A 19694-nucleotide genomic window follows, 5' to 3' on the forward strand; every position below is an offset into this window, starting at 1 on the left:
TCCCAGCACGCACACGGTGGTTCACAGCCATCTGTGACTCCAGTTCCAGGGGATCTGATCTGGCACTGTCTTCTGATCTCTGTGAACACCAGACATGCACGTGACACACATACATACATACATGTATGCAAACACATACAAATAAAATACATCTAAATTTGTATTTTAAAAAACTGATTATGTCATCATATAAAAGTAGGCCACAGGTCAGACTCAGTTGTAGTCTGCCAACTGCTGCTCACCCGATACACAGGATACTATTTAATATGGATCATGCTAGGCTCTCCTGGGTTCTCCCAGCACACCTAGGTCCTCACATGTCAGAAGTTCTGAGCCCTCTATATGTCTCCCAGCACATGTCTCACTTGGTGCTGAGTTTGATCAAGTTCAAGACCCAGATGCAGGTATAATATAGGGCGATGCCTCCCTCCACTGCCTCTAAGGACCGACCCTGATACGTCACCACTGCCCAAAGTATGGAGTCTTCCACTAGGGTTCACATACTTTACAGTAGCGGTGTCTGTGAAGCTGAGGAAGCCTGGGAGAAAGGTGATGATGAGCTCTGTTTGGGGCCGTCTAAAATAGAGGTGCCAAGGGCATGGAGGTGCACATCTTTAATCTCAGCCCTAGGGAGGCAGAAGCAGGTGGATATCTGTAAGTTTGAGGCAAGCTTGGTATACATAGTAAGTTCCAAGACAGCCAGGGCTGTAGCCCTGTATGTATAGAGAGAACCTGTCTCAGAAACAAAGAAATGACAGAGGTCCTTGCCGACACACATGAACGAACACACTCTGCAGAAAGCCCTGTGGTGGGCCTGAGGGAGTAGAACCTGAGAGAGAACCAAGCGAGAAACAGTAGGGGTGTGATGCAGATGGGCCCTCGGGTGCTAGCACAATTCACAGGGGCCCTCAACCATGCTAGATCAGTTTCTGGCTTTGCTTTTCCATGAAAGAAGTGAATATCTTGTATTTATAACACTATAAAGATTACTACTTATACATTTTCTATGTGGTTATTCTTACTGTCATAAAAACTGTATGTTTGAAAGGAAACTTGCCACCGTGTATAGTTGCAAGTCCTGGTCCCAGGGAAACAGTGTTCTTCCTCCCAGAGAATGGCCCGGCTGCTGTGATGGACACAGCCCACCAATCCTCTCCTGGAATGCTGTCATGGGAGAAGTGACCCGCCCAGAAGGTGTATTTGAACTGGAAGTGCCTGGACCCTGTAGCCAGGCTTTCTTGGGGGATAACATCTAATTCCTGGGGAGCTTGTGGCCTTTCTTTTCCTACCAGGTAACAGTCCACCAGAACCTTTCTGTCTCTGCTAGAATGCAAAGCTCCAAGGGAGCAAGCAGTGGATTTTTTTTCAACAGCTGTATCATAGAACTAAAAAAGTTATACATTAGAAAAGGTGCTGGTAATATTTGCTTCTGGCATGAATAGTTCCTAAATGCCAATTGCCCTCAGAGTGGCTCAGTCTTGAAGAAGCCAGACTGAAGATTTGGGCAGGACAATGACAGCAATCCTCATCAAAGGAACTGCTGAGTTTGTGTGTGCATGCGTGCGTGCGTGCGTGTGTGCGTGTGTGTACATCTGGACAGACTGGCATACTTATAGGAGAATGGAGATATCAAAGTAAGGACTAGACCAGCTCCATGCCAGCTCTAGTTCTCCCTGTTCTGACAGACCTGGGCAGGAATACTTCACTGTAGCTCTTAGAAAGACTTGACAGTAAACTAATCTGACCTTCTCCCTTCTGGGATAAGGAGGAGTCACTGACCAGTACCTAGCCTGAGTATTTACTCAGGAGGTGGGAGCAGAGACTTTGGAATCAATTGTTGCTGCTCAGTAGCTATAGGGCAAGCCAGGCTTGGATTTGATAATGATGTCATCTGGCATGTACACCTAGGTCTTTTACTTCATCACCTGTAAACAAGGACAGTCATCTCTCACTTGTTTTTGCTGTTTTTCCAGCAGATACATACAGTGCCCAGTAGAGCTCATTACATGATACATACTCAGCTGGCACTCTCCAGCAGCTGCTGGGGTGGCCCTGTTTCATGCCCAGGACCCAATTCCTAGCCCTCTTTGGTCTGGTCCATCCTGCTTTGGGGAAAGCCCCCAGTATACAGGCACAGGACAAAAGCATGCCACCCTTCTGGAACCTTTCCTTCCCCTGGATGCAGTAGGTAACATTTCACACTGCTCTAGACAGGGTTCAGATGAGGGTTTGTTTGAGGCGCGCTGACAGGCACAAGCCACTAAACATCACCATGGAAACCATTTGTTAGTCTCCACTGTGCCATTTGTTTGCTGGCCCAGTTGCTGTTGTGGTGCAGGGGGAAGGGCTGCAGATGAGGCATGCAGATTAGACTGGGGGGGCTGTTTTCTACAGGACTGCATGACCTGGGGTGACTCCTGCTTCTCCAGCTCCAAGGAGCAGGCCACTATGTTCATGACAATGTCCTGACAACCTCCTCACTTGTTCACAAGAGGCTAGGTGCTCACCCCAGGACAGTTCTCCAGGGGGTGGTTCTGGTGCATTTCAGAATTTGATAGCCACTGTGGTCGGAGAAACACTAGCTAAATTGTCGTCAGTATCTCAGGGCATGAGTCCTACGTACTCAGCCTTCACTGCCCCAGCTCCATGGACTTGAACCACAGGGCCAGATGGCTCCTACGTTCTTCTCCAGAGGGTGAGCCAGCATCTACTCATTTGTTCACACACACAGATGTCGACTGAGAACCCTGCTTTCTGATGCCAACTCTCTGAAGTCAGGGGCTCCATTGCTTCCTAGCTCTACGATCCTGGGCAAACTATTTAATCTCTCTTGGGTTCAAATTTCTCATTTTCAAACTGAGAATAGTTTTACTACTTTACAGACTTTCCCTAATCACCCAACAGTCAAATGAGAACACTTATGGAGAAGTGGTTACTTGGTGGACACTGCTAACTGGAGTGGTTTTATTCTTACTAGGATTAGTCATAGTGACATACAGATCAGAAGTCCGTAACACTAAGTTCAGTCCCCATGTGTCTCTCTGGATGGTCCTACTTCCCAGAGTCTAACCTGTAGGGACCACCAGTCCACTCCTTCATCTACAGGACACAACCCTCTTTGCCAGGCAATTCCTGAGGACTAAAGATATTGCTTAATGCACTGTTTATAAGTAAAATTCTTTTCTATTTTCTTCAATGTCATATGTTGCTTTTATAATAACTCATTTCTGAAAAAGTTTGTTTAAATACTGTGTAAGGCATACATCTCTGAAAAACACCTTTTCTCAAAAAATTAAGTGTGTGTGTGTGCATATGTGTGCATGTATGCGCTCATGCTTGCATGCATGTGCCTGGTGTGCTTGTGGAAGTCACAGAACAACTTTTGGAAGCTGATTATTCCCTCCACTTTTTGTAGATTCTAGGATTGAACTCAGGCCCTTAGACCTGGGGACAAGTGTCTTGACCATCTCCCAAGATCCCTCCTCTTTCTTTACCTAACGATTTAAATCAATTCCAATGAAACACCAGAGAGTCTGGGAGAATGCAGACCCTACCACTATCACAGAAGTGTGGTGCTGGAGACACAAAGGCTGGACTGAGATTTGAGGGCTCTGTTACACTCACTTGGTATGTGAGCCTGGGTAAGGCGTTGCCTCTCCCAGGGGCTCTATTTCAGCATTTGAAGGCTGAAAGAGTCAGCTTAAGCAGCCCCAAGTACTTCTCCAACTCCTACAGGCTATGCCTCCTGAAAACGTTGTGCTCTTAACATACCAGGCCATGCATGCTCAACCCAACTGCTCCTGCAGCCTTGTCAACTTGGAGTGGCTCGTGAAGAAATACCCTCTCACTTATCTCTCAGAGGATCAGACCCTCCCAGGCCCCATCGGCCCCAGCACAAACCTGAAGCAGGATGCTAGCATGTGGGTACTTCTAGGAGAATGGCTGCCAGCTTGTAAGTGACGGCATTACCACCAAACACGAGATATTCCGAGGCTAAGCTCGTGTTCTTTATTTCACTGGGATCATATGCAAAGACTTCATTCTTGGGGGAGACCCACAGGTTTGTGATCAGAAGATGAGAACAAGGCCCTCTCCAGACTCCCTACCATGTGGGTTTAGATGGGAAATGCCCTGTGATGGAGATGCAGACTCTTTATCCATGGAATGGGCCATTCCCACTGCTGACAACTCCGGTGCCCTATTCACTTCAAGAGAGCGAACAGAAATCTTTTGTAGACTATAAAGTTAGATTTTAGGGACTATGAATACCTATTTTTTTCCCAAAGGGAAAGTCCATGGTTGAAGTCCTAGGCTGTGTAGCATCTGACTAGGGGAAACAGATGAGCACACAGTTTACAGTGCAGGCTGAGCTACAGGACACACTCAACCTGGTGTGGCTCCAGCCCCGCAGAGACCATGCAGCTTCAAAGCTGCAGACACTAGACAGGAGTGTACAGCCACCAAGGCAGATGGCCCTCATCGTGAGTGCATCCATTAAGGCAATGACATCCACCTGATGTCAACTCCAGATAAAGTGCCTTGCATGTGCAAGCAAGGAAGAGGAAGGCGTGAGGAGAACGAGCCTCCATTTTTAAGAAAATGACTAACATTTAATAGCACGAGGATCCAGGCTTCTGTTCTGACCCACTTCTGCCGTACCATTTTACTATTCTAAGAACCTAGGGTGAGGATGTTCGGGACCCCAGTTTCACCCCTGAAGAAGGTGGGGTGAAATGAAGTTTAGCTGAGGCTAAAACCAGTGGTAAAGCCAGGAAATAATCAAGGGCAGCCTGACTGGATCCTGAGTTCTTAACCTGTGTCTCATGGCTTCTGGACTCACGCCGGACCTTGGCCAAGCATTCTCCTTTCTGTGTCCCCACAGGGGAAGGATAGCGGCTCACTGAGCCCAGGGAACACAGGAGTGATGATACACGACAGTGAGCCAGGACAGAAGGGGAGGAACACCCACTCCGAGGACAGCACGATGTGTCAGCAGCGAAGGAGGGGAGGCATCAGTCATAGAATTTGGGTGCAGTTGAAATACGGTCAGAATTTGGCAGGCAGAGGTTACGTGGAAAGTTCTAGGGGGCGGGGCAGAACTGGCCTTCTCCACCAGTGTCTCCTCTGCCACCAAACTACCAGCTTTGCACACACACTCCCCCCACCAAGACTTTGTGCTGTGTTCTTTTGTCCATCTCCCTTCACTTTTCTACGAGTCTCTTCTGACCTGGTAGCTCTGCCACCCTCACCCTAGACTGGACAGGCAGACTCCAAGAACCACTTACACACTCATCAAGAGGCCCGCAAGAGTGCCACACCACATTCCTTTGAGACCCCGGTCCTTGGGGACTGTGCCCTGTCTTCACAACTTGGTTTCTCTGGAGTGGAGAAGGAGCAGTGACCCTTTCTCATGTGAATCGCTCACAGAGGCAGATGCCATCAGGTTGCCTGGAGAGTCTGGAAATGCCATGTTGCCATAGTAACAGACTAAGGTTGGGGATACTTTATCCCTGATGAGCTGCTCTGGCAAGTACCATGCCATGCTGCTGGAGAAATCTTCCTCCATGATTGAGAACAAAACAAATCTAATCATGGACAAGGAGATGCTGGACACAGGTTCAGCTCCTGCACATATGCTGGGGGCTACTCACCCAATCCCCTGGCTGATCAACAGGGCCAGGCCCTGGCTGGCTGTGCTTAGGTTCATGCAATCTAATACAGTTTTTAACTGGCTCAGCCAACAAAGCAGGCCCTCCCCCACTCCAGCCCCCAAATTACCACTTCTCTTATTTGATGCCGCCAACTGGGGATCTGCTGGTGTGGACCCTGGCAATTAGCACAGCACCCGCATTTGTTGGGGAATTAAGAGCCACTGATTAGCCTAATTCTACGCCATTTACAGGCAGTGAGTATCAGGCTGAGATCGGCTTTTCCAAATGGTGGCCCAGAGGGTAGTGTGTTCATGGCATGGGTTTAAAGTGGCAACAAAGGCTTGGGGGACAGGCTGTGAAGCAGAAGAGGCAGGCCTCACATCCTGCCAGCACTGCCTCCTCCAGCCTGGCTCACCTAACAATGGGAGACCAGAAGAAGGACTTTCTAGATAGAGATCACACTCCCAAATCATCCTGACTCAGAAAGGGAGCCCATTTCTCCTGAGACCCTCCAGGCTGATCCCTGCTAGGAGGAGCTATAGGACCAGTGTGCCCTGAAGTAGCTCAGAGCAGGCGATCAGGACCCAGACTCGACTCTTTTTTCACTCCCTTGGCCCTCCCACCACCTCAGCACAGGAGTCACTCCCCCTTAGCTCAAGTTGCTTCATGGCTAGAGCCTCTTAAAAACGGAATGCTCAGTGGTAGCTACCTTAAGACTCCTGACACCGGGCCATTCCTGGGTCATACCTGAGTGATCTCCCTGACCCAGATCTAGTAACAAGTCTCCTGCCTTCTTTGACTAGTTTGCCACAGGACAAGCCCATTTGTACATAACACACTGAGGCCATATCCATGGGCGGCTGGCTGAGTGATTTCTCATAGACACCGGGGAAACTTTCAAATCCCCTCAAGGACTAGACTGTGAGATGTGGCCATACAGCCCTTTAACTTTCCTGACTCAAACTCTAGTTTCAGCGAGGAGACAGGCCTTCCAAGCAATGAATGAGACACCAGTTGCACCTTATCTGAGCCATCCCTGACAACTGTCCTCAGGGAATAAGCTGTCTAGGAGACTAACAAACATCTCCAATGAATGAAGAAAAATTGTTGTAGTAGGAACTAGGGCATTCCAAATCTAGAGAACACTGTGGGTAGAGACCTGGCTGGGGTAGGGTTCTGGAGCTGGCTAAGCTAACAATGATAGTTACATTTGGTGGGAGAAATAGAAGTGTAAAAAGTAGTAGAAATTTGGCTGGCAGGTAGGGGGCAGATCATTGCAAATGCCTTGGGAGATCTAATCTTCAAAGGCCTGACTACAGATTTGGGACTGTATCTGACAGCTAATTGGAAGCTGCTAAGGCATCAGGTAAGAGAATAGCAGAATCATCAGCATATCATTGCTGTTGCTATGGCAACATATAAAGCACTTATTGAATCTTATGTCTTGGACACTTTGGGTTGAATGTAGTTGGAGGCCAAGGTGAAGTTCAGGATGAATGAAGCCTCAGCTTCCTCAAGGACAGTGGGATATAGAAGAGGGATGGAGAGCCCCTTGTAGAGGTAGGACCAAGAGGACCAGGCATTGATGATGCTGTGGTGGGGAGTTTGGAAGCTGTGGTAGTTTGAATGAGAACGGCTTCCGTAGGCTCAAATGCTTGAATACTTGGTCCTCAGGTGGTAGAATTGTTTATAAAGGATTAAGAGATGTGGCCTTGTTGGAGGGTGTATGTCACTGGGTGCCAGGCTTTGAGGTTTCAAAAGACTCATGGTATTTCCAGTGCTTTCTCTCTCTGCCCTCTGCTTGTGGATCAAGATATAAGTACTTAGCCATTCCTGCTGCTATGACTTTGCTCTGCCATCATGGACTCTGAAACTACAAGTCCAACTAAATGCTTTCTTTTACATGTTGTCTTGGTCATAGCGCTTTGTCACAGCAATAGAAAAACTAAGATAGAAGCCTTAGGAGACTGTAAAGATGGAGGTCACAGCTAGGTGTAGGACATCAGATTCCTGGACTTTTAGGCCTGGCTAATAAATCTAGACTCTGACTCCCAACAGAGTCCAAACATTCCTCTTATTATCCCAAGCTCAGGGCTTGGAAGAGCCCATGAGCCAAGAGAAGACACCTCAGGAAGATTTATTACCCAACAGGCTGCCCTGGTCCTACCTGTGGGGAGCCACCCCCACATTCTCCGTTACAAGATGGCGCCGACACCTGTTGTCAGTTGGAGTAAACAACCTTGGTGCGCATGTGCCTGCTACTTTTCCATCCCTTACTCTCTGCCTCTCCCGTGGCGTCATATGGGCTGACGAGCAGGAGCCAGTCAGGAGATGACACGTCCGAGGCGGGGACTGCTGAGCTATATAAGGGTTGGGCTTTTCGCTCCCCGGGTCTCCGCTTTGTAAGCTTATGCTCTCCCTCTCAAGACGCATTAAAGCTGTTCTGCAGAAGGGTCCTAAGTGTGCCGTGTCATTCTTGCTGGCGAGACGGTAGCGCGGGACACCTACCAATCTAGAACCTACTGTTGGGGTGGAGGAGAGGACACAGACAAGGAACCCAGTGTTTTGCTAGTGAAGGTCTGTCATGAGATGTGCTGGAGTAGGCCTCTCAGGGGAGGAAAAAGTCCCAGTTGTAATCTGCCTTTTCTCCTCTATCCTGCCAGGTATCTTTGGGTAGGCTCTCAGTTCACAGGGACTCAGGAATACAAGGGCTGCGTGCTCTGAGACCGAACACCTCTGGTGCCTCCCACATCTCTCTGTCCTAGTATAAGAATGTCTCATCTTGTTCTACCCTTGGCATTATGTCCTGCCCTTAAGTCTGAATATGCTCACCCACCTCTCCCATGCTATTCTAAATCCTCAGAAGGCCATCAAGGCTCAGCTCAAGTCCTTCTTCCTCTAGAAAAGTCTGCAACAGTTGCTACAGACAAGCTTCATGGCAGTAAAGGAACTCAGAGTTCACTCTCTGGTCAAAGCCTTTAAGGTCTATGGAAGAGACAACATCTGGGACAAGATTGAGATGGTCCACTCTTGGAAGGAGACCACAGCCTTTCCCAGACAAGTCTCTCAGGAACTTACGTAGCTCTGCTTTATTTCACTTGTCCACGTCACAGACTGTCACCGTGAGAGGACAATGGCTATTGTTGCTCTATATTCTGCACAGAGCTGTGGACTGCAGGTGGCTGAAAAAATAGAAACCTCAACAGTCAAAAGGCTCAGGAAGACAACAGGTGAAGGGGGAAAAGACACATCCTTCCAACAATCCTCCTCTGTTCTGGGATGCTGGCCAAGCCCAGCCTCTGCACTGGGGGATGGTCAGAGAAGAGCAGCCAGAGGAGACATCTACATCTGAACGTTATTTCTACATCCAGTGTCAGTGTTCTGGTCCAGAGCCTCCTGGGAGAGCAGTTTCCAGAGCTGGCAGCAGGAGTCAAGCCGAGGTCAGCCTCCAGCCTAGGGGAGGCAAGCTGAGAGACTTTTTTCCCCCTTAATGGAATTCTCAGACTTTGAGAACTAAAAAAACCATTCAAGATGGTAAAATCCAACTCCTGAAGGTTTCCAATGTGAACACTGAATCAAGGTCTTTTGGTAGAAAGAGACACTTGTTTGACCGAGGTCACGGCCGTGGCCATGCTTTGGATCGCTTGATCATAACACAGGGGTCTTCACAGGGCTATTTTTCTCAATAGAGTTCTATTAGGAAAGCATGTGGTAAGGTTAAATGGTCACCAATATTTAAACTAAAATTCAATTACTGACATCCTGGTGAAACAGGTTTAGAGGCAACTATCAGGTTAAGCTGCTTGCTTGAAGTGATACAGCTTAGAGAAAGCAGAAGCCGGGTGGGGCTAGAGTAGAGCTCAGTGGGTAGAGCGCTCGCTTAACACGCATGAGGTCCTGGGCTTGATCCCCAGAACTGCATAAACAAGTTGTCATGGCTCACACCTGCAATCCCAGCACCCCGGAGTTAGAAACAGGGGGACCAGAACTTCAAAGTCATCCTTGACTATATAGTGAGTTCAGGGCCAGCCTGGGCTATGAGAGAGAGAGGAGGAGGGAGGCAGGGATTGTGCCTGCACACATGAACGAGTGCAGTGACAGCCCATGGGGACATGACCACAGCACCAGTGCCTGTAGAGACAGGGATTGTGAACAAGTGCCATCCTGGCTCCCATTCATCTTCACAGGGGCAGAAGGCAGCGGGTGGGTCCAGAAATGCTGAGAGGACAGAGCTTCTAGCCCCAACCCATTTCTCCATGGCAACCTTGCTGACAAAATACCACACAGGAGACTGAGAAACAGGTTTTAAAATCACGATAAGAAACACTACGGCTGGAAAACCTAACCTGCAACACAACAGTCCCGAGCAGGGTAGGCACAGTACCCACACCTGAACCCTCAGGCCTGCCCATCCCCTGTGCAGCAGGGTGCCCACTCCCTGCTCAATGTGTTCTCTGACCAGGCCGAGGGCACATTTTCTTTCTTTGTAGCTGATGCTATAGGCATTGTGCTGAACCCAACAAGAGATGGTAGGGACTGCAGCAGACTGTCCATAGTTGGGTCCTACAGTACCCAGCTGTCCCCAGGTGTTTGCACACAGTGTAGTAGCCTGCAGTTCTGGTGTCTGTGGCACCGGGGTCAAGGGGGAATGGCAGAAACCACATATTTCCTGTCTCATATTGTCTAAATCCTGCCTTAGGCACTGGGGCTCAGCTGTATTTGCCTTTGTCTAACTGGGATGACTTAATTCCACCTTCTTCTGTAAATGCAAAGCCTTATGTTTACATTTCAAATACAAAACTTACCAGTCTAGTTTTTATTATTATTCTGTCCCCTAGTAAAGAACCTGAGGTAGGGTAATGCCTCAATAGATACCTTCTGAATTAGGTCAACAGCACTGGAAAACATTTAAATTTGATCCTCCAATGCAAGGCAGTTCTCCCAGCCCACCCTGCCTCCCCAAGCCTCAGGCTCTGAGGGGGCAGCTCTGCTGGATGCCTTCATAGCCCCCCAATCTCAGCAGCTGTCTCTGCTGGACATGGATAGTTGCTTTTGTCACAAGGGCGCACGGACCCCAAGTTCAAGCCCAGGCTTTCACTTACCATCTGTGAGTTTAAACAAATCACTTCATCTCTTTGAACCTTAACATCTTTTCCTGGAAAATGGGAAAAGCCCACTTCCACGCCCCTGCTCTGTGAGGAGCAGAAATGTCGAGCAACAAGAAGAGCCCCAGAAGCTGTCTGTGACATCACACAAAAGGGGGTGGGGTGGGTGGGTGGTCTTGTTTTAGGATCTTACAGGAGTCATGAGGCTCTAAGCTCACAAAGTGACATTTGCCCAGGATCATACAAGAAGTAGGGACAGAGGGTCACAGTCTCGTGATGCCCTACAGATCCCCAGCAAGGTGTTCTTCAATTTCAGCAAAAGCAGTCAAACATCTCATTAAAATGAGAAGCCTCTGGGGGCTGGAGAGGTGGCTCAGCAGCTAAGAGAATTGGCTGCTCTCGCAGAGGACCAGTGTTTGGTTCCCAGCACCCATGAGACAGCTTAGTAACGAGTTACAAAAGCCTGTAACTCTAATTCCAGGGAAATCCAGTGCCCTCTTCTGGCTTCTGCGGGCACTGCATGTACATGGTACACTTGTATGCATGCAAATCTCTGAGACGGAAGGAGGAGGTCCAGCTTTCCTTGCAGCCAGGTGACACCCAGACCGTCTGAGGCAGGAAGCTAACTCCTAAAGCACTCTTCAGTCCCTCAGTCAGCGCTAACTGGCACATCCCAGCAAGGCCACCCTAGCAGCTAGCGTTATCTCACTATGACACTGACTGCTCATGGAAACAATAATGGCAGCGCTGTAAAAGCTTGAGGAATGGCAACAACTTGGGCGGCACGTGGTGGGAGCCAGGACTGGGATGGCTCAGAGCACAGGCATCAGTGGAAAAGCACAGTGGTTAGCTAGGGCTGCCTTGGGACGGAAAGCCAGCAGAAAGTCCCAAGAAAGGTGGGAGGGCCCCACAGTCCTACACTCAGGGGCTACCAGCTTCTGAGTTCATGTGCCAGAGGTGGCACTGAATGATGCTTCTTTAGACGTCAAGCAAGGTCTTCGAAGAGGAGGAAGGGGGTGGAAAATGGCAGGGTGTCTTCACCAAGAGCTTTCGCCCTTACACAGTATGACGCTTACTCCTGTGTCAACCATGCTGGCTGGTATAGTTCACTGTTTGGATAGATGCTAGGGTGTACATTTAGATGTAGTTAAATAACATTTAAAATGCTTGACTTTAAATAAAGTGCATTGCCCTTCCTCATGTGGTGGGCCGCACTCAGCTGGCTGAAGCTTGCAAATCAAAGACTGGGGCTTCTACAGAAGATGGAATTCTATCTCTGGATTGCTGCCATTCTCCAGCCTTCTGACTCCAGCCTGAGCTGCCACTCTGTGGCTTGCTCTGTAGCAAGCTATCCTCTCCTGAATTCCTCCAGACTTATCTGTGTCTCTCTCCAGCCCCCTGTCTTCCCCTACAGACAGAGGAGACAGAGACACAGCCAGATGTTCTGATGGGCCCCTGATGAATACATGTGCATAGTTAGATGTCTTCACCTAGCTGTCCTGGTTTGATGTTCCATGTGACCCTGGGGAAGCAGTTTTGCTACTCTGATATTTGTTTGCAGTGGGGATACTGAGCTTGGACAGAATTCCTGGCCAAAGTAGTTCTGTTACAGATCCTTTGGAGATTCCCCTCTCCTGGGATGCCTTGGGACGGAAAGCCAGCAGAAAGTCCCAAGAAAGGTGGGAGGGCCCCACAGTCCTACACTCAGGGGCTACCAGCTTCTGAGTTCATGTGCCCTTCCATCTTCCCATCTGGGGTCACACATGCCCTGGCCCAGCACGCCTTCTTTCATTGTCTTCCAATCATGTTCATGGACTGTCTCCTCAGAGCGAGAGAGGTATGAACTTTACGCCTGTGTCTTCTGTACCAATACCACAGTGCACACTACATATTCCAGCACAAAGGGACAATCCCCTCACCCCCTAAAGGATAAATCCTATCAGGCTGGGGCCCAAAGACAAGCCTGCCTGCTTCAGTCAGTCCAGGAGCCTGTCCGAGACCCGTTTCCAAACTCCCTGGAACAGAAGCTTTGCAGAGAGCCCTGTGGTGGCAGGATCTTGCGGATAGCATTGCTTAATTAAACAGAGACTCAAGTCACTAGCGTCTGGCTCAGGCTGGGCCTCTGGGACTCAAACAGGCAACATTTCATCATTAGGAGGAAAGGAGATGACAAACTCTTTCCTGAGAAAACCCAGCAGGCAGTCAGAATTACTGGATGTGGATAAATAAAACCATTATTTCCAAATACATATTGCAGGCAGCAGTAAACCCATTCTCCGTATCACAGGCAGCACTAAATTTAGAACTGGCAGTTTGACTCATATACTGATTCCTAAAGAGAAAAACTAAATTCAATGGGGGTAAGAGAGAATGGAGTGAAATATGCAAATAAAAATGCAATCTCTCTCCATGAGCGCAATCTGTCAAGAGAGGCGAGGGAAATTTCCTCACACAGACTCAAGCTCAAAGGAACTCCATACGGGGAGAGCCGGGCCCTGCTGAGCCATGGAACCTCCACAGTGCCTCCTTGGGTGGCCCTGGAGGGGCAGGAGAAGGAAATGCATTCAAGCTGGTAGAAGGGTCCATGAGGAAAGTATCAGGAGATAGCCAGGGGCCAAAGCACCACCATGCATGGACTCTTGAAGCCTGCTCTCTACCCTGAAGTGACAGTATGGGGTGACACTCACTTGACAGTGGAGGACCAGAGCCCATGTCATACCACCAGTGACCAGGGCAGTCAGGATTTATTTTAATTAGTTTTTATTTTGTACTCACAGAAAAGTTGAAAAGCTAGTGCTGAGTTCACCAAACACCAATATTGCTCCCCAGTTTCCCCAGAGTTAGCATTGTAAGTTACTATGATGCAGTGGTCAGCTATGAGACTAGCCCTGCTATATTATTACAAACTAAATGGCATGCTCGATTCCTCTAATACTTCTTCCTGTTTCATCTTATATCTAACCGCCATGTACCCTTAAGCTCCTAGGGTTCATTAATGTCTTTCCAATTTTGGCCACTTGTAAGCATTCTACAGTTAAGCTGGGGTTATGGTTTGGGAGGAAGTTTACAGGAGGTACAAGGCCCTCTTCACCAGCAACATACCAAACACACATACTAAGAACACATACTATCATAAGATGTTCATCCCAACCCCCTGGCCAAGAAAGAGTTGCTCTGTGAATTCTCCCCTCAACCCTTGCCCAGTCCCCTTTTAGGCTTAACTCTTTGACTGGGCCTGGAGGAATGGGTGGGACTTAAGGTATTAAAGAACATGCCAGGACAAGGGTACTGAGGGCAGGTGAGAGTAAACAGGTTCTAAGGATGGAATATGGGCAAGGTACTAGAAACAGGGGAAGAGAAAGCTGTAAGATGGCTAAGCCTCAGCAGGCAGAGGGTGTGGGCCACTCCCCAGCCACAGAGAGCGAGCTCCTCCCACAGTCTCTCTCTGGACACTGGGGTACCGTTCCCTTGTGGGGAGGTGAGATGCTGACTTCCAGCTTCCTGGTTCCTCAGCTGTGCTCACACTTCCGTAAACGTAGACCGCTGGCATCCTACCCCCAGATCCATTCTCCCTTCCTTTGCTAGTAAACAAGCTCCACGTTTTACTTAAGGCAGCCACATTCCCAGTTACAAAGCTAATTTACAGCCTTCATTATTGTGCTGACTAGCTTTATATCAACTTGACACACGCTAGATTTATCTGAGAAGATGGACCTACAATTGGGAAAATGCCTCCATAAGATTGGTCTGCAGGCAAGCCTTGACTAATGATTGATGCGGGAGGGCCCATCCTACAGGGGGAATGCCATCCCTGGAATATGGGTCTTGGGGTGTGTCTTAGTTAGGGTGAAGAGACACCGTTACCCATGGCAACTCTTAGAAAGGAAAACATTTAACCAGGGCTGGCTTATAGCCCATTATCATCATGGTGGAAAGCATGTAGGCAGACATGGTGCTGGAGAAGCAGCTGAGAGTTCCGCAGGCAGCAGGGAAAGACTGCTGCACTTGGTGTCGCCTGAGCATCTGAGACCTCAAAGCCCACCTCCAGTGACCACTCCTTCTCACAAAGTCGCACCTACTCCACCAAGGCCACACCTCCTAAGAGTGCCGCTCTCTATGGGCCTATGCAGCCGTCTTTGTTCAAACCATCACAGGGTGTAAAAGGAAACGGTTGAACGAGGCACGGAGAGGGAGTCAGTGAGCAACACTCCTCTGTGGCCTCTGCTCCGGTTCCTGCCTCCAGGTTCCCGCCACGGCTCCTCCCAGTGATGGGTTATAAGTGGGGTAAGGTGAACTAAGCCCTTGCCTGTGTTTTTTCCACAGCAAAGGAAACACTAATGAAGGCAATTATCGCTATGTGTGACTCTAGAATAGGCTGTGGCCATGGAGTAAACAGTGGACATTGTTGGTGGCCACTCAGGCAAGGGCCTCTTTTGCTCCCTGCTTCGTTCCATCTGCTTCCTGCCATCTTGGACCATGAGGACGCCCTGAAGATGATAATGAGACAGAGATAGAATTGAGTTAGAGTGAGCAGAGATACAGTTCATGTACAAGGCACTGAGTCTAATCAGGAGAGAATGAGAGGGAAGGAAAGAGGGGCGAGAGCAGGAGAAACAGACGAGGGAGGAGAGAGAAACACGGCATTAGCCCTGCTTAGACAGCACCAGACCTCTCCCATGCGGACGATCTGTCGGCGGCTGCCACAACAAAGTGTCATGGACTGGGTGGCTGAAACCACAGAAACCATTTTTTTACAGTTGTAGAAGCTAGCGGCTTAAGACCAAGACACTGTCTGAGTGGGTTTCTGGGGAGCCACAATTCCTCACGGCATTCTCTGTGCACACAAATGTGTGTGTGTGTGTGTGTGTGTGTGTGTGTGTGTGTGTGTGTGTGTGTGTGTGTCTTTGGTGACCTCTTCTAACAAGGACATATGTACTCTCTGATTAAGGCCCATACTTCTGACATCATTTAACCTTCATTTCCTTATTCTAGACCTCATTGCCCCATAGTCACATTCGTCTCCGGTCCTCCTACCTGCTAATTAGGAGGGACACAATTGAGTCCTCAACAGTAAGAGGAAATGGGCTGCTTTCTTGTTTAAGCCACGATATATTTTAGTATGTATACACAATTCCTTAATGACAGACCCTCCAAAATCCAAGGGACATCATTTAAGAATTCTATTTTAATGGCCTTCTGAGATGAAAGTCTAAGCTTAAGCACCAAAACACCATCTTTTAAGTCATTTTTAATTCTGATCTATTAATACTAGCCATTCTCCTGAAAAACATTTACTGCAATTTCGTATACTCTAGAGATTGGGCTATGTGCTGGGGGCATGGTGATCAATGAATGCAGTCTTCAGTGTCTAGATACCCACAGTCTTTGCTGATTTACTTACTTGAGATATATCTTATTCCAAAGGTCACCTTGTCATAATGTAAGCAAAATAGAATTAGAAACTGAACAGCGTGGAAAATGTGAGCAGAGGAGTTTATCTGTGACTGAGCATTCTGACGGACCCGAGCTTCCTCCAACCATGAGAAAGAGTGAGAGAGTGACTTTGCTCTTCACTTCTGAAGAGAATCCTAGTCATGGGGTCAAATATAAGCCCTTATTTGTTTGTTTGTTTATTTATTTATCTAGCATATTCTACCCAGTGCTTCTTGATGCCTGGAGTGGAAGCACCATTTTCTGATGAAATCCTGACCAATGACTGACAGTTCATAAGCCAGACAGCCCATGGTTCCTGAATCCTGTTCCAGAACACTCCATTGAACACAGAGTGACTACTCAAACTGGCATAGAGAAGAGGAATGAGCAAAGTCAGAGAGCTCTCAAGCTGGCGTGTCACGTGGAAGAGACAATGGAAAGACAGGGATGCCCCCCGGAGATGCTGTCGGCATGAGGCAGCAGGTGGGTTCCCAGGAAAGTTTGCTTTCAACCCCAGACTGACTCTTGCTTATGAGCCCTGTAATTTTGGGTTTACAGCCTCAGTTTCCTCAATCAAATGAAGAAGCATCTATAGAGTCTCTACTGAGGTGCAATTACAGTATCACCTCCGGACCTCTGAGCCAGCCACAGAGCTGCACCTTCACCGAGAGTTCATTGTTTCATTTTTACCGTGAGTTAGATGCTTTTGAAGAACTCAGAAACTTTTGCTTTTCCCCCAACACCATGCCAAGTTGTGTGTCCCTTTATGTTTTGGAAGGAATGTACCAGTTTTTAGAAGGTTCTCTGCCAGATCCACCCCGTCCACGGTTCTTGAAAAGTTGGCTGTTACTCTTGCAGGCCTTTAACTCGTGGGGTCCCAATGGGAGTCAGAAAAACGGAAACTCCTTTGAAAGGCCTTTTGTGGTGAGAGAAAACACTTCAGAGGAGGAGCGTCCCAAATCCAGTGACCAGGTGGAGATGACAGGAGTGTGGAGAGTTAGTTCACTGTGGAATGGGTACAGTTCTGGTATTAGAAGAGAGAAAGTGTCTGGGGATAGGAATGTAAGCCTTCAGTAGAATGTCCAATTAGCATGTGCATGACAGAAAACAAGCAAACAAAAAAACCAAACAAACAATTCTGCAGCTACATGAGAGTGGAAGCTGGCAACACCGTGATGGTACTTCCCACCATTAAACCATGCATTTCAAACAACCAAAATGGCAAGTTTCATTGTGTGCATGCTTGTTGGAATGAGAAATGTCCCATGGGCTTGGTTCTCAGTTGTTGTTATTGGTGGTGGTGGTGGTGTGTGTGTGTGTGTGTGCTCGCGCGTGCGCGCGCGCGTGCGCATGTGTGTGTGTGTTCCGTGTTCACAGACTGTCCCCATCTCCAGTTCTATCTCTGTTTCATGTTACCTGCTGCTGCCATGCCTGTTGCTCGCTGCCATGCTCACCCACTGTGACCAACGCTAGCCCTCTGAAACCACAAGCCTGGATAAACTCTCTTCCATAAGCTGCCCTGGTCAAGTTATTTCATCACAGCAACAGAAAAGTAAGGAAAACAGTGTGTTGCTTTACCACAATAAAAGTAATGGTGATAATAACAGCAACTAAAGGCTCAGAGGGGTTCGCGGGAGTGAAAGTCATATATGACATTGACTGAAAGAATCCAAGTGTTCTGCAAAAGCTTGAAAACCACTGGGTTACAGGGTAGTCACGGCATCACCCTCTATTTATTATGAAGCAATCCTGTTCAGGCCCTTTATCTACATAATGCCTTTTCTTCAGCGGAGCCCTGCAAACCTTTCCTTTCTTAGATGTCCTTCTGGGCCTGGCTGCTCTTATTCACCGAGCCATCTCTCCAGTCCCATCCCCAGCAACCACCTACTCCATGTGTGAGTTCAAGACAGCAAGGCCCAGAAGGAAGAGACTAGCAGATCCCATCTCTGCTGCTCTGAAGCTGTGCAACCACAGATGCTCTGACGGCTTATGTGGCAGCAGCCAGCAAAGAACACCCAGCAAGCTCCAAGCACAATGAGAGCTATGCAAAGTATTTCTCCTCACAGTGTAGTTGGCACTTCCCAGCAGAGGAATTTTAAAATCTAAAAGGAAGGCAGAGGCTGAAGCAGAGGGAGGACAGAGAGGGTGAGGCCGCTCTGAAGCCCCCAGCTTCTGTTCCTGGCCTGCTGTTCTGTGGGAGAACACAGCCTGCATGCCTCATGACTGAGTGCAGCTCTCAGAAGGGCCCCTCTTCAGTGACCTCTCCCCAGCTACTGAACTTGGCCTTCAATGGAAAATGAATCTGGGAACTGACCCTTGGGGCTAACAGGCAATCAGATAACAAAGGTATCAGTCTGCAGTCAGAGATGGGCATCTGGGAAACGCTGACTGTTTACCAGAGAGCCCCAGATACCAGTGCTGTTCTCTCTCCACTGGGCAAATGTGGGGATGTACTGAGAACAAGTTTGCTTAATACAAAACAAAACAGTCTCTCTGTCTCTCTCCCTTTCCTTCCCTCTCTCCCTTTCCTTCTCTTCTTCCTTTCCTCCCTCCCTATTGAAGCAGGAAAGATGTTTGTAAATAGGCCAAAAAAAAAATCATAGTAAGTTCTTCAAGGCTGAGAAGACAGGCCTGGAGTATGCAATAAGACGTGGCTAACCCTGGACGTGCTCCACACAGCACAGTGGTCCTCTCACATGGGTCTGGGGCAGGATGGGGGTGTGGCAGGAAAGGAGGGTTGGGCTGTCCCTACTGAGTCTAGCCCTGCCCGGAATCCTGGCTGCAGGTAAGTCCAGTGTGCCTGAGACTAAGGAAACTGTCTGTATAGTGTTCTTGTCCCCAGTTCACAAGAACTCATTGCCTTTCTCCCATTTTTCTTTCAGGAATTACATTTTCCAGTTTGCAAGCTGGGTCTCATTTGTCTGAGCTAAAATGCTGTCCTATATGGGGCCACTTCCTTCAAAGAGCCCTCAGGACTGCAGGGACCCAGGCTGGTGGCAGAGTCTTGTAAATCCAGGGGGAGTCAACTGTTCCACTCCACACAGAGCTTGGCCATTGCCTGCTCGCTTGAGAGGAGGATCCGGTATTTATTTTTGGCTCTTATAAATAACACATTTTGTCATCTTGACTCTTCAGGCCTTCTTTTCAGGTACTTCTCCCCCCTCCATCTTTGAGAAAACCACTCTTACTCTACACGACAGAGTCATTCATAAATCAAGAGGAGATATTAAGTGACCAAAGTCTGAGTTCTTGGCTTTGGCTGGCCACCAAATGCAATCAGTCAAATCAGAAGCTGTCCTCCTGAAAGGAGAGGAATCAGATCATTCCTGGTCCTTGTTCAATACATCCAACTCCGTACACACCTGTCACACTCTGCAAAATGCTGAGAGCTTCTCCATCTGAAAAGTCAGAGGTATCCTGCCAGGCAGGACTTCCCCACTTGGGAATAATGTCAAGACTAATGTCAAGACTATGTACACTCTTATTCATTCCCAGAAGGCAGAGC

At 48.4% G+C, this 19694-nt stretch overlaps 1 protein-coding gene across 8 annotated transcripts in view; it reads right to left on the reverse strand.

The window, feature by feature from the left end:
- Sergef (secretion regulating guanine nucleotide exchange factor) overlaps positions 1 to 19694 on the reverse strand; it is a 185422-nt gene that overhangs the window by 4639 nt on the left and 161089 nt on the right. The window lies entirely within an intron of this gene.

Source organism: Mesocricetus auratus, unplaced genomic scaffold, assembly GCF_017639785.1.
Source record: "Mesocricetus auratus isolate SY011 unplaced genomic scaffold, BCM_Maur_2.0 Super-Scaffold_100054, whole genome shotgun sequence".
Taxonomy (NCBI): Eukaryota; Metazoa; Chordata; class Mammalia; order Rodentia; family Cricetidae; genus Mesocricetus; species Mesocricetus auratus.